This window comes from Procambarus clarkii, chromosome 84 (genome assembly GCF_040958095.1).
Source record: "Procambarus clarkii isolate CNS0578487 chromosome 84, FALCON_Pclarkii_2.0, whole genome shotgun sequence".
NCBI classification, from domain to species: Eukaryota; Metazoa; Arthropoda; class Malacostraca; order Decapoda; family Cambaridae; genus Procambarus; species Procambarus clarkii.
The window spans coordinates 12837167-12850903 of record NC_091233.1 but is presented as its reverse complement, the minus strand read 5'-3'; the positions used below and the strand labels follow the sequence as shown (position 1 = coordinate 12850903).

The 13737-nt window shown below is 45.8% G+C and overlaps 1 protein-coding gene across 1 annotated transcript in view; it reads left to right on the top strand.

Annotated features, from left to right (window-relative positions):
• The window catches only part of LOC123747945 (probable G-protein coupled receptor Mth-like 1), an 81805-nt gene that overhangs the window by 15996 nt on the left and 52072 nt on the right, over positions 1 to 13737 (top strand). The window lies entirely within an intron of this gene.

Here is a 13737-nt window from a genome sequence, read left to right as displayed (position 1 = left end):
CAGAGCATGGTGTTTTTAGGCACACTACCTGAGCATGGTAATATTAGTCACACTACCTGAGCATGGTGTTGTTAGCCACGCTACCTGAGCATGGGGGTGTTAGTCACACTACCTGAGAATGGTGTTGTTAAACACACTACCTGAGCATGGTGTTGTTAGACACAATACATGAGCATGGTGTTAGAGACACTACCTGAGCATGGTGTTGTTAGCAACACTACCTCAGCATGGTGTCGTTAGGCACAATACATGAGAATGGTGTTGTTAGTCACACTACCTGAGCATGGTGTTGTTAGTCACACTACCTGAGCATGGTGTTGTTAATCACACTACCTGAGCATGGTGTTGTTAATCACACTACCTGAGCATGGTGTTGTTTGGCACACTACCCAAGCATGGTGTTGTTAGACACAATACCTGAGTATGGCAGTGTTAGACACACTACCTGAGCATGGTGTTAGGCACACTACATGAGCATGGTGTTGTTAGGCACACTACCTGCGCATAGTGTTGTAAGACACACTACTTGAGCATGGTGTTAGGCACACTACTTGAGCATGGTGTTAGGCACACTACCTGACCATTGTGGTGTTAGAAACATAACCTGAGCATGGTGTTGTTAGTTGCACTACCTGAGTATTGTATTATTAGTCACACTACCTGAGCATGGTGTTATTAGGCACACTACCTGAGCATGGTGATGATTAGCACACCAACTGAGCATTGTGTTGTTACTATCACTACCTTAGCATGGTGTTTTTAGGCACACTACCTCAGCTTGGTGTTGTTAGTCACCCTACCGGAGCATGGAGTTGTTACCCATGCTACCTGAGCATAGTGGTGTTAGTCACACTGTCTGAGCATGGTGTTGTTAGTCACAATTCCTGAGCATGGTGTTGTTAGGCAAACTACCTGAGCATGGTGTTGTTAGGCACACCACCTGAGCATGGTGTTGTTAGTCACACTACCTGAGCATGGTATTGTTAGTCACAGTATCTGAGCAGGGTGCCATAGGCACAATCAGAGAACATAGTATAAACATCAGAAGTCCGCGGTTGTTCAACGTCCTCCCAGCAAGCATAAGAAATATTGCCGGAACAACCGTGGACATCTTCAAGAGGAAACTAGATTTATTCCTCCAAGGAGTGCCGGACCAACCGGGCTGTGGTGGGTATGTGGGCCTGCGGGCCGCTCCAAGCAACAGCCTGGTGGACCAAGCTCTCACAAGTCGAGCCTGGCCTCGGGCCGGGCTTGGGGAGTAGAAGAACTCCCAGAACCCCATCAACCAGGTATCAACCAGGGTGTTGTTAGTCACAGTACCTGAGCATGGGGAGTTAGGCACACTACCTGAACATGGTGTTGTTAGTCACAGTACCTGAGCATGGCGTTGATAGTCATTGTACCTGAGCATGGTGTTGTTAATCATTGTACCTGAGCATAGTGTTGTTAGTCACAGTACCTGAGCATGGCGTTGTTAGTCATTGTACCTGAGCATGGTGTTGTTAGTCACACTACCTGAGCATGGTGTTGTTAGTCACACTACCTGAGCATGGTGTTGTTAGTCACACTACCTGAGCATGGTGTTGTTAATCACACTACCTGAGCATGGTGTTGTTAATCACACTACCTGAGCATGGTGTTGTTTGGCACACTACCCAAGCATGGTGTTGTTAGACACAATACCTGAGTATGGCAGTGTTAGACACACCACCTGAGCATGGTGTTGTTAGTCACACTACCTGAGCATGGTATTGTTAGTCACAGTATCTGAGCAGGGTGCCATAGGCACAATCAGAGAACATAGTATAAACATCAGAAGTCCGCGGTTGTTCAACGTCCTCCCAGCAAGCATAAGAAATATTGCCGGAACAACCGTGGACATCTTCAAGAGGAAACTAGATTTATTCCTCCAAGGAGTGCCGGACCAACCGGGCTGTGGTGGGTATGTGGGCCTGCGGGCCGCTCCAAGCAACAGCCTGGTGGACCAAGCTCTCACAAGTCGAGCCTGGCCTCGGGCCGGGCTTGGGGAGTAGAAGAACTCCCAGAACCCCATCAACCAGGTATCAACCAGGGTGTTGTTAGTCACAGTACCTGAGCATGGGGAGTTAGGCACACTACCTGAACATGGTGTTGTTAGTCACAGTACCTGAGCATGGCGTTGATAGTCATTGTACCTGAGCATGGTGTTGTTAATCATTGTACCTGAGCATAGTGTTGTTAGTCACAGTACCTGAGCATGGCGTTGTTAGTCAATGTACCTGAGCATGGTGTTGTTAGTCACACTACCTGAGCATGGTGTTGTTAGTCACACTACCTGAGCATGGTGTTGTTAGTCACACTACCTGAGCATGGTGTTGTTAATCACACTACCTGAGCATGGTGTTGTTAATCACACTACCTGAGCATGGTGTTGTTTGGCACACTACCCAAGCATGGTGTTGTTAGACACAATACCTGAGTATGGCAGTGTTAGACACACTCCCTGAGCTTGGTGTTAGGCACACTACATGAGCATGGTGTTGTTAGGCACACTACCTGCGCATAGTGTTGTAAGACACACTACTTGAGCATGGTGTTAGGCACACTACTTGAGCATGGTGTTAGGCACACTACCTGACCATTGTGGTGTTAGAAACATAACCTGAGCATGGTGTTGTTAGTTGCACTACCTGAGTATTGTATTATTAGTCACACTACCTGAGCATGGTGTTATTAGGCACACTACCTGAGCATGGTGATGATTAGCACACCAACTGAGCATTGTGTTGTTACTATCACTACCTTAGCATGGTGTTTTTAGGCACACTACCTCAGCTTGGTGTTGTTAGTCACCCTACTGGAGCATGGAGTTGTTACCCATGCTACCTGAGCATGGTGGTGTTAGTCACACTGTCTGAGCATGGTGTTGTTAGTCACAATTCCTGAGCATGGTGTTGTTAGGCAAACTACCTGAGCATGGTATTGTTAGGCACACCACCTGAGCATGGTGTTGTTAGTCACACTACCTGAGCATGGTATTGTTAGTCACAGTATCTGAGCAGGGTGCCATAGGCACAATCAGAGAACATAGTATAAACATCAGAAGTCCGCGGTTGTTCAACGTCCTCCCAGCAAGCATAAGAAATATTGCCGGAACAACCGTGGACATCTTCAAGAGGAAACTAGATTTATTCCTCCAAGGAGTGCCGGACCAACCGGGCTGTGGTGGGTATGTGGGCCTGCGGGCCGCTCCAAGCAACAGCCTGGTGGACCAAGCTCTCACAAGTCGAGCCTGGCCTCGGGCCGGGCTTGGGGAGTAGAAGAACTCCCAGAACCCCATCAACCAGGTATCAACCAGGGTGTTGTTAGTCACAGTACCTGAGCATGGGGAGTTAGGCACACTACCTGAACATGGTGTTGTTAGTCACAGTACCTGAGCATGGCGTTGATAGTCATTGTACCTGAGCATGGTGTTGTTAATCATTGTACCTGAGCATAGTGTTGTTAGGCACAGTACCTGAGCATGGCGTTGTTAGTCATTGTACCTGAGCATGGTGTTGTTAGTCACAGTACCTGAGCATGGTGTTGTTAGTCACAGTACCTGAGCATGGTGTTGTTAGGAACAATACCTGAGCATGGTGTTGTTAGTCACACTACCTGAGCATGGTGCTGCTAGTCACACTACGTGAGCAAGGTGTTGTTAGTCACACTACCTGAGAATGGTGTTGTTAGTCACACTATCTGAGCATAGTGTTGAAAGACACACTACCTGAGCATGGTAGTAGACACACTACCTGAGCATGGTGTTGTTAAACACACTACCTGAGCATGGTGTTAGAGACACTACCTGAGCATTGTGTTGTTAGCCACTTTAACTCAGCATAGTGGTTAGGAACACTAACTGAGCACGATGTTGTTAGGAACACTACCAGAGCATGGAGTTTTTAGGCACACTACCTGAGCATGGCAATATTACTTACACTTCATGAGCATGGTGTTTTTAGTCAGAATACCTGAGCATGGTGTTGTTACTCACACTACCCGAGCATGGTGTTGTTAGGTACATTACACGAGCATGGTGTTATTAGTAACACTACCTGAGCATGGTGTTGTTAGTCACACTACCTGATCATGATTTTGTTAGGCACACTAGCTGAGCATGGTGATGTTAGTCACACTACCTAAACATGATGTTCTTAGGCACACCTATTGAGCATGGTGTTGTTAGACATATTACCTGAGCATGGTGATGTTAGGCTCACCAAATGAACATGGTGTTGTTATTCACACTACCTGAGCATGGTGTTGTTAGGACCACTACCTGAGCATGGTGTTGTTAGGACCACTACCTGAGCATGGTGTTTTTAGGCACACTACCTCAGCACGGTGTTGTTAGTCACACTACCTGAGCATGGTGTTCTAAGGTACACCACCTGAGCATGGTATTGTTAGTAACACTGCCTGAGCCTGGTGTTGTTAGGCACACTCCCTGAGCATGGTGATGTTAGGCACACTACTGAGCATGGCGTTAGTTACACTACCTGAGCATTGTGTTATTAGGAACACTCCCTGAGCATTGTGTTTTTAGGTACAATACCTGAGCATGGTGTTTTAGGCACAATACCTGAGCATGGTGTTGTTAGTAACACTATCTGAGCATGGTGTGTTAGCCACGCTACTTGAGCAAGGTGTTGTTAGTCACACTACCTGAGCATGGTGTTGTTAGGCACTCTACCTGAGCATGGTATTAGACACACTACCTGAGCATGGTGGTGTTAATCACCTTACCTGAGCATGATGGTGTTAGTCACACCACCTGAGCATGGTGTTGTTAGACATAATACCTGAGCATGGTGTTACACACACTTCCTGAGCATGGTGTTGTTAGTCAGACTACCTGAGCATGGTGTTATTAGTCACACTACCTGAGAATGGTGTTGTTAGGCACAATACCTAAGCATGGTATTGTTATCAAAGTAGCTGAGCATGGTATTGTTAGGCACACTACCTGAGCATTGTGATGTTAGGCAAACCACATGAGCATGGTGTTTTTAGTCACATTACCTGAGCATTGTATTATTAGTTACACTACCTGAGCATGGTGTTATTAAGCACACTACCTCAGCACGGTGTTGTTAGTCACACTACCTGAACATGGTGTTCTAAGGTACACCACCTGAGCATGGTGTTGTTAGTAACACTGCCTGAGCCTGGTGTTGTTAGGCACACTACCTGAGCATGGTGTTGTTATGCACACTACTGAGCATGGCGTTAGTTACACTACCTGAGCATTTTGTTATTAGGAACACTCCCTGAGCATTGTGTTTTTAGGCACAATACCTGAGAATGGTGTTTTAGGCACAATACCTGAGCATGGTGTTCTTTGTAACACTACCTGAGCATGGTGTGTTACCCACACTACTTGAGCAAGGTGTTGTTAGTCACACTACCTGAGCATGGTGTTGTTAGGCACTCTACCTGAGCATGGTGTTAGACACACTATCTGAGCATGGTGGTGTTAATCACCTTACCTGAGCATGATGGTGTTAGTCACCCCACCTGAGCATGGTGTTGTTAGACATACTACCTGAGCATGGTGTTACACACACTTCCTGAGCATGGTGTTGTTAATCAGACTACCTGAGCATGGTGTTGTTAGGCACACTACCTGAGCATGGTGATGTTATGCAAACCACCTGATCATGGTGCTGTTAGTCACAATACATGAGCATGGTGTTGTTAGGCCCAGGACCTAAGCATGGTGCTTTTAGGCACACCAATTGAGCATGGTGTTTTTAGTCACATTACCTGAGCATTGTATTATTAGTCACACTACCTGAGCATGGTGTTATTATTCACACCAACTGAGCATGGTGTTGTTAGTATCACTACCTGAGCATGGTGTTGTTAGGAACACTACCTGAGCATGGTGTTTTTAAGCACACTACCTCAGCATGGTGTTGTTAGTCACAATACCTGAGCATGGTGTTGCTATTCACACTACCTGAGCATGGTGTTGTTAGGCACACTACCTGAGCATGGTGTTGCTAGGCACACGACCTGAGCATGATGTTGTTAGGCACACTACCTGAGAATTGTGTTGCTAGTCACACTACCGGAGCATGGAGGTGTTAGCCATGCTTCCTGAGCATGGTGTTGTTAGTCATACTGCCTGAGCATGGTGTTGTTATTCACAATACCTGAGCATGGTGTTGCTAGTCACACTACCTGAGCATGGTGTTGTTAGGCACACCACCTGAGCATGGTGTTGTTAATCACACTACCTGAGCATGTTGTTGCAAGGCACACGACCTGAGCATGATGTTGTTAGGCACACTACCTGAGAATTGTGTTGTTAGTCACACTACCTGAGCATGGTGTTGTTAGGAACACTACCTGAGCATGGTGATGTTAGAAACACTTCCTCAGCATGGTATTGTTAGGCACACCACCTGAGCATGGTATTGTTAATAACACTGACTAAGCAAGGTGTTGTTAGGCACACTACCTGAGCATGGTGTTGTTAGGCACACTACTGAGCTTGCTTTTAGTTACACTACCTGAGCATGGTGTTATGCGCATCACCTGAGCATGGTGTTGTTAATCACACTTCCCAAGCATGGTGTTGTTAATCACACTTCCCAAGCATAATGTTCTTATGCACACTCCTGAGCATGGTGTTGTTAGTCACACTACCTGAGCAAGGTGTTGTTAGGCATACTACATGAGGATGGTGTTAGTCACACTACCTAAACATGGTGTTGTTAGACACACTACCTGAGCATTGTGTTGTTAGTCACACAACATGAGCATTGTGTTAGCCACACTACCTGAGCATTGTGGTGTAAGACACACTACCTGAGCATTGTGTTGTTATTCACACTACCTGAGCATTGTGTTGTTAGTCACACTACCTAGTCATGGTGTAGTTAGGCATACTACCTGAGCATGGTGATGTTAGGCACACCACATGAACATGGTGCTGTTAGTTACAGTACCTGAGCATGGTGTTGTTAGGCTCACTACCTGAGAATGGTGTTGTTAGTCACAGCACCTGAGCATTGTGTGTTTAGGCACACTCCATGAGCATGTTGTTGTTAGTCACATTACCTGAGCATGGTGTTGTTATGCACACTACCTGAGCATGGTGTTGTTAGTCACACTACCTAAGCATGGTGATGATTGGCTCACTACCTGAGCATGGTGTTAGACACACTACCTTAGCATGTTGGTGTTAGTCGCACTACCTGAGCATGGTGTTGTTAGACACGCTACCTGAGAATGGTGTTAGACACACTTCCTTAGCATGGTGTTGTAAGTCACACTACCTGAGCATTTTGTTGTTAGGCACACTACCTGAGCATGGTGTTGTTAGGCACACTACCTTAGCATGATGTTGTTAGTCACATTACCTGAGCATTGTGTTGTTAGACACACTACCTGAGCATGGTGATGTTAGGCACACCAACTGATCATGGTGTTGGTAGTCACACTACCTGTGCACGGTGTTGTTAGGAACACTTCATGAGCATGGTGTTTTTAGGCTCACTACCTAAGCGTGGTGTTGTTAGTCACACTACCTGAGCATGGTGGTGTTAGTCACACTACCTGAGCATGGTGTTGTTAGACACGCTACCTGAAAATGGTGTTAGACACACTACCTGAGCATTGTGATTTTAGGAACACCAACTGAACATGGTGTTGGTAGTCACACTACCTGTGCACGGTGTTGTTAGAAACACTTCCTGAGCATGGTGTTTTTAGGCACACTACCTAAGCATGGTGTTGTTAGTAACACTACCTGAGCATGGTGTTGTTAGCCACGCTACCTCAGCACGGTGATGCTATTAACACTATTTGAGCATGGTGTTGCAAGGTACACCACCTGAGCATGGTGTTGTTAGTAACACTGCCTGAGCATGGTGTTGTTAGACACACTTCCTGAGTATTGTGTTGTTAGAAAAACTACCTGAGCATTGTGATGTTAGGCACACCAACTGAACATGGTGTTGTTAGTCACACTACCTGAGCATGGTGTGGTTAGTTACACTACCTGAGCATGGTGTTAGGCGCACCACCTGAGTATGGTGTTGTTAATCACACATCCTGAGCTTGGTGTTATTATGCACACTACCTGTGCATGGTGTTGTAAGTCACACTACCTGAGCAAGGTGTTGTTAGGCATACTACATCAGGATGGTGTTAGTCACACTAGCTGAGCATGGTGTTGTTAGACACACTACCTGAGAAAGGTATTGTTAATAACACTACCTGAGCATGGTAGTGTTAGACACACTTCCTGAGCATGGTGTTAGGCACACTAAATGAGCATGGTGTTGTTAGGCACACTACCTGCGCATAATGTTGTTAGACACACTACCTGAGCATGGTGTTATTAGGCTCACTACCTGTGCATGGCGTTAGACACACTACCTGAGCATGGTGATGTTAGGCTTACCAACTGAGCATGGTGTTGTTATTCACACTACCTGAGGATGGTGTTATTAGGACCACTACCTGAGCATGGTGTTTTTAGGCACACTACCTCAGCACGGTGTTGTTAGTCACACTACCTGAACATGGTGTTCTAAGGTACACCACCTGAGCATGGTGTTGTTAGTAACACTGCCTGAGCCTGGTGTTGTTAGGCACACTACCTGAGCATGGTGTTGTTATGCACACTACTGAGCATGGCGTTAGTTACACTACCTGAGCATTTTGTTATTATGAACACTCCCTGAGCATTGTGTTTTTAGGCACAATACCTGAGAATGGTGTTTTAGGCACAATACCTGAGCATGGTGTTCTTTGTAACACTACCTGAGCATGGTGTGTTACCCACACTACTTGAGCAAGGTGTTGTTAGTCACACTACCTGAGCATGGTGTTGTTAGGCACTCTACCTGAGCATGGTGTTAGACACACTATCTGAGCATGGTGGTGTTAATCACCTTACCTGAGCATGATGGTGTTAGTCACCCCACCTGAGCATGGTGTTGTTAGACATACTACCTGAGCATGGTGTTACACACACTTCCTGAGCATGGTGTTGTTAATCAGACTACCTGAGCATGGTGTTGTTAGGCACACTACCTGAGCATGGTGATGTTATGCAAACCACCTGAGCATGGTGCTGTTAGTCACAATACATGAGCATGGTGTTGTTAGGCCCACGACCTAAGCATGGTGCTTTTAGGCACACCAATTGAGCATGGTGTTTTTAGTCACATTACCTGAGCATTGTATTATTAGTCACACTACCTGAGCATGGTGTTATTATTCACACCAACTGAGCATGGTGTTGTTAGTATCACTACCTGAGCATGGTGTTGTTAGGAACACTACCTGAGCATGGTGTTTTTAAGCACACTACCTCAGCATGGTGTTGTTAGTCACAATACCTGAGCATGGTGTTGCTATTCACACTACCTGAGCATGGTGTTGTTAGGCACACTACCTGAGCATGGTGTTGCTAGGCACACGACCTGAGCATGATGTTGTTAGGCACACTACCTGAGAATTGTGTTGCTAGTCACACTACCGGAGCATGGAGGTGTTAGCCATGCTTCCTGAGCATGGTGTTGTTAGTCATACTGCCTGAGCATGGTGTTGTTATTCACAATACCTGAGCATGGTGTTGCTAGTCACACTACCTGAGCATGGTGTTGTTAGGCACACCACCTGAGCATGGTGTTGTTAGTCACACTACCTGAGCATGTTGTTGCTAGGCACACGACCTGAGCATGATGTTGTTAGGCACACTACCTGAGAATTGTGTTGTTAGTCACACTACCTGAGCATGGTGTTGTTAGGCACACTACCTGAGCATGGTGATGTTAGAAACACTTCCTCAGCATGGTATTGTTAGGCACACCACCTGAGCATGGTATTGTTAGTAACACTGACTAAGCAAGGTGTTGTTAGGCACACTACCTGAGCATGGTGTTGTTAGGCACACTACTGAGCTTGCTTTTAGTTACACTACCTGAGCATGGTGTTATGCGCATCTCCTGAGCATGGTGTTGTTAATCACACTTCCCAAGCATGGTGTTCTTATGCACACTCCTCAGCATGGTGTTGTTAGTCACACTACCTGAGCAAGGTGTTGTTAGGCATACTACATGAGGATGGTGTTAGTCACACTACCTGAACATGGTGTTGTTAGACACAATACCTGAGCATTGTGTTGTTAGTCACACTACATGAGCATTGTGGTAGGCACACTACCTGAGCATTGTGGTGTTATTCACACTACCTGAGCATTGTGTTGTTAGTCACACTACCTAGTCATGGTGTAGTTAGGCACACTACCTGAGCATGGTGATGTTAGGCACACCACATGAACATGGTGCTGTTAGTTACAGTACCTGAGCATGGTGTTGTTAGGCTCACTACCTGAGAATGGTGTTGTTAGTCACAGCACCTGAGCATTGTGTGTTTAGGCACACTCCCTGAGCATGTTGTTGTTAGTCACATTACCTGAGCATGGTGTTGTTATGCACACTACCTGAGCATGGTGTTGTTAGTCACACTACCTGAGCATGGTGATGATAGGCTCACTACCTGAGCATGGTGTTGTTAGACACGCTACCTGAGAATGGTGTTAGACACACTTCCTTAGCATGGTGTTGTAAGTCACACTACCTGAGCATGTTGTTGTTAGGCACACTACCTGAGCATGGTGTTGTTAGGCACACTACCTTAGCATGATGTTGTTAGTCACATTACCTGAGCATTGTGTTGTTAGACACACTACCTGAACATGGTGATGTTAGGCACACCAACTAATCATGGTGTTGGTAGTCACACTACCTGTGCACGGTGTTGTTAGGAACACTTCATGAGCATGGTGTTTTTAGGCTCACTACCTGAGCATGGTGTTGTTAGCCACGCTACCTCAGCACGGTGCTGTTATTCACACTACTTGAGCATGGTGTTGTAACGTACACCACCTGAGCATGGTGTTGTTAGTAACACTGCCTGAGCATGGTGGTGTTAGGCACACTTCCTGAGCATTGTGTTGTTAGACAAACTAACTGAGCATGGTGATGTTAGGCACACCAACTGAACATAGTGATGTTAGTCACACTACCTGAGCATGGTGTGGTTAGTTACCGTACCTGAGCATGGTGTTAGGTGCACCACCTGAGCATAGTGTTGTTAATCACACTTCCTGAGCTTGGTGTTATTATGCACACTACCTGAGCACTGTGTTGTAAGTCACACTACCTGAGCAAGGTGTTGTTAGGCATACTACATCAGGATGGTGTTAGTCACACTACCTGAGCATGGTGTTGTTAGACACACTACCTGAGCATAGTATTGTTAGTAACACTACCTGAGCATGGAGTTGTTAATAACACTACCTGAGCATGGTAGTGTTAGACACACTTCCTGAGCATGGTGTTAGGCACACTACATGAGCATGGTGTTGTTAGGAACACTACATGCGCATAGTGTTGTTAGACACACCACCTGAGCATGGTGTTATTAGGCTCACAACCTGAGCATGGTTTTAGACACTCTACCTGAGCGTTGTGGTGTTAATCACCCTACCTGAGCATGGTGGTGTTAGTCACACTACCTGAGCATTGTGTTGTTAGACACACTACCTGAGCATTGTGTTAGACACACTTCCTGCGCATGTTGTTTTTGTCAGACTTCTTGAGCATGGTGTTGTTACTCACACTACCTGAGCATGGTGTTGTTAGGCACATTACCTGAGCATGGTGTTGTTAGTAACACTACCTGAGCATGGTGTTGTTAATCACACTACCTGATCATGATTTTGTAAGGCACACTACCTGAGCATGGTGATGTTAAGCACACCACCTGCGCATGGTGCTGTTAGTCATAGTAACTGAACATGATGTTTTTAGGCACACCTATTGAGCATGGTGTTGTTATCCACATTACCTGAGCAAAGTGATGTTAGGCTCACCAACTGAACATGGTGTTGTTATTCACACTACGTGAACATGGTGTTGTTAGGACCACTACCTGAGCATGGTGTTTTTAGGCACACTACCTCAGCACGGTGTTGTTAGTCACACTACCTGAGCATGGTGTTGTCTCCTGTTCGAACTCCAGTTCTCTTTCTCTGGTTTTGTCTTTTTCTGCTTCCAGTCTGGTTTTCTCTTTTTCTATTTCCTTTTTCATCTGGAGTTCTAACTTCATCTTTTCCAGCTGGAACTGTCTCTCCTTGTCCTCTCGTTGTTGCTGCATCTGGAGCTCTAACTGGAATCTCTCCAAGCTCCTATTTCGGCTACTCCTGCTACTGCGGCTACTCATACTGCTCTTATTCGATCCCTGGGATCTCACTTCATCCTGCCCATCATCCTTCTTTCCACTTTCAGCTCCTTTTTGGGCTCCTTGCTCTGCCGCTTCACTTCTGGCTCTCAACTGCCTCAGTATCTCATCCTTCATCCCAGCTACTTTAGATGCTTTCAACCTAATGCCACATTTTTCTGCTATTTGTTTCAATTGATCCCTCGTGCAACCTTCCAAGTCCTCAGGCTTGCCTGACTCCACAAACGTTGCACCTTATCCATCTTTGACCTGTGAGTCTTCCCAAGAGAGAGAATATACACCTACGGTCACACAGTGTATCTATTTCGACAAGGGGTGTACAAATCCACTCTTGGACAGAGTGTGGGTGTGTCAGTTCACTCTCCCGGACACAGGCCCCCAATTTATTGTAGTCTGTACGTTGGTGTTGGTGGTGTTGTCGTCGTGTTCCTCCTTTATGGACAACCCAACCCACAACTCGGCAGAGTGCTTTTACTTCACTAGGCGCTTCTGGCTCTTGGAGTGGGGTTCAACGTCACACGTTTAGGGGATGTGGCTCCAACACTCAGCCTCGTTATCACGTGCACACACCCACTCGAGCCGCTGTGACTCCCCACTCCCTCCTTATGTGATATGATCTCCTCAATCCCCTTTGACTTACTAATTTTCCATCCTACCCTGTCCACAGCGATGGTTCTTGGTTCTTTCTCTCTCTCTCTCTCTTTCTTTACTATTTCCTGGGAAGCCTCACTAGGACAAGGGCAAACACCAGCAAATTGGAATACATTTACTGGACAAAGCACATACACAATACATACACACATATAATAATAATGAATCCTATACTCTATACTATTACAATCAGGTTGCACTCCAACCCCATCAGAACTCTATCATCAGCTTATCAAGTGGTATCCTATCTCCTGGTTCACCACCTGATAATATCAACCTCCTCAAGTTGATCAAGTCTACATACACTGTTGCACTATCAGCGAGAGAATATATATATATATATATATATATATATATATATATATATATATATATATATATATATATATATATATATATATATATATATATATATATATATATATATATATATATATATATCTTTAGGTTCTTCCTGGCTTAACTACCAAGATCCTCTGCAGCTCATCCAGGCTGCAACCATGAAGTTTCCTTGAACAACTACGGTGCTTCACCCTTCTGCCAGGGTCCTCCACAGCTCTCTTGGCTGCTACACCATGAAGTTCCCTCGAGCAACTATGGTGCTTCACCACCTCTACAGAAGCACGTGACACTCCTCTTCACTGCTTCTCCTCCTCTGCCCCACTACCTTGGAGTCTCATCAACTACTCCCTCTGTGCTGGCTTCGAAGTTCTCAGCAACTTCTTCCCCAAAGACAAACCTGCAACCCATCTACACTCCAATAAAAATGTTTCCCCTTTAACACATAAACAAAAATAA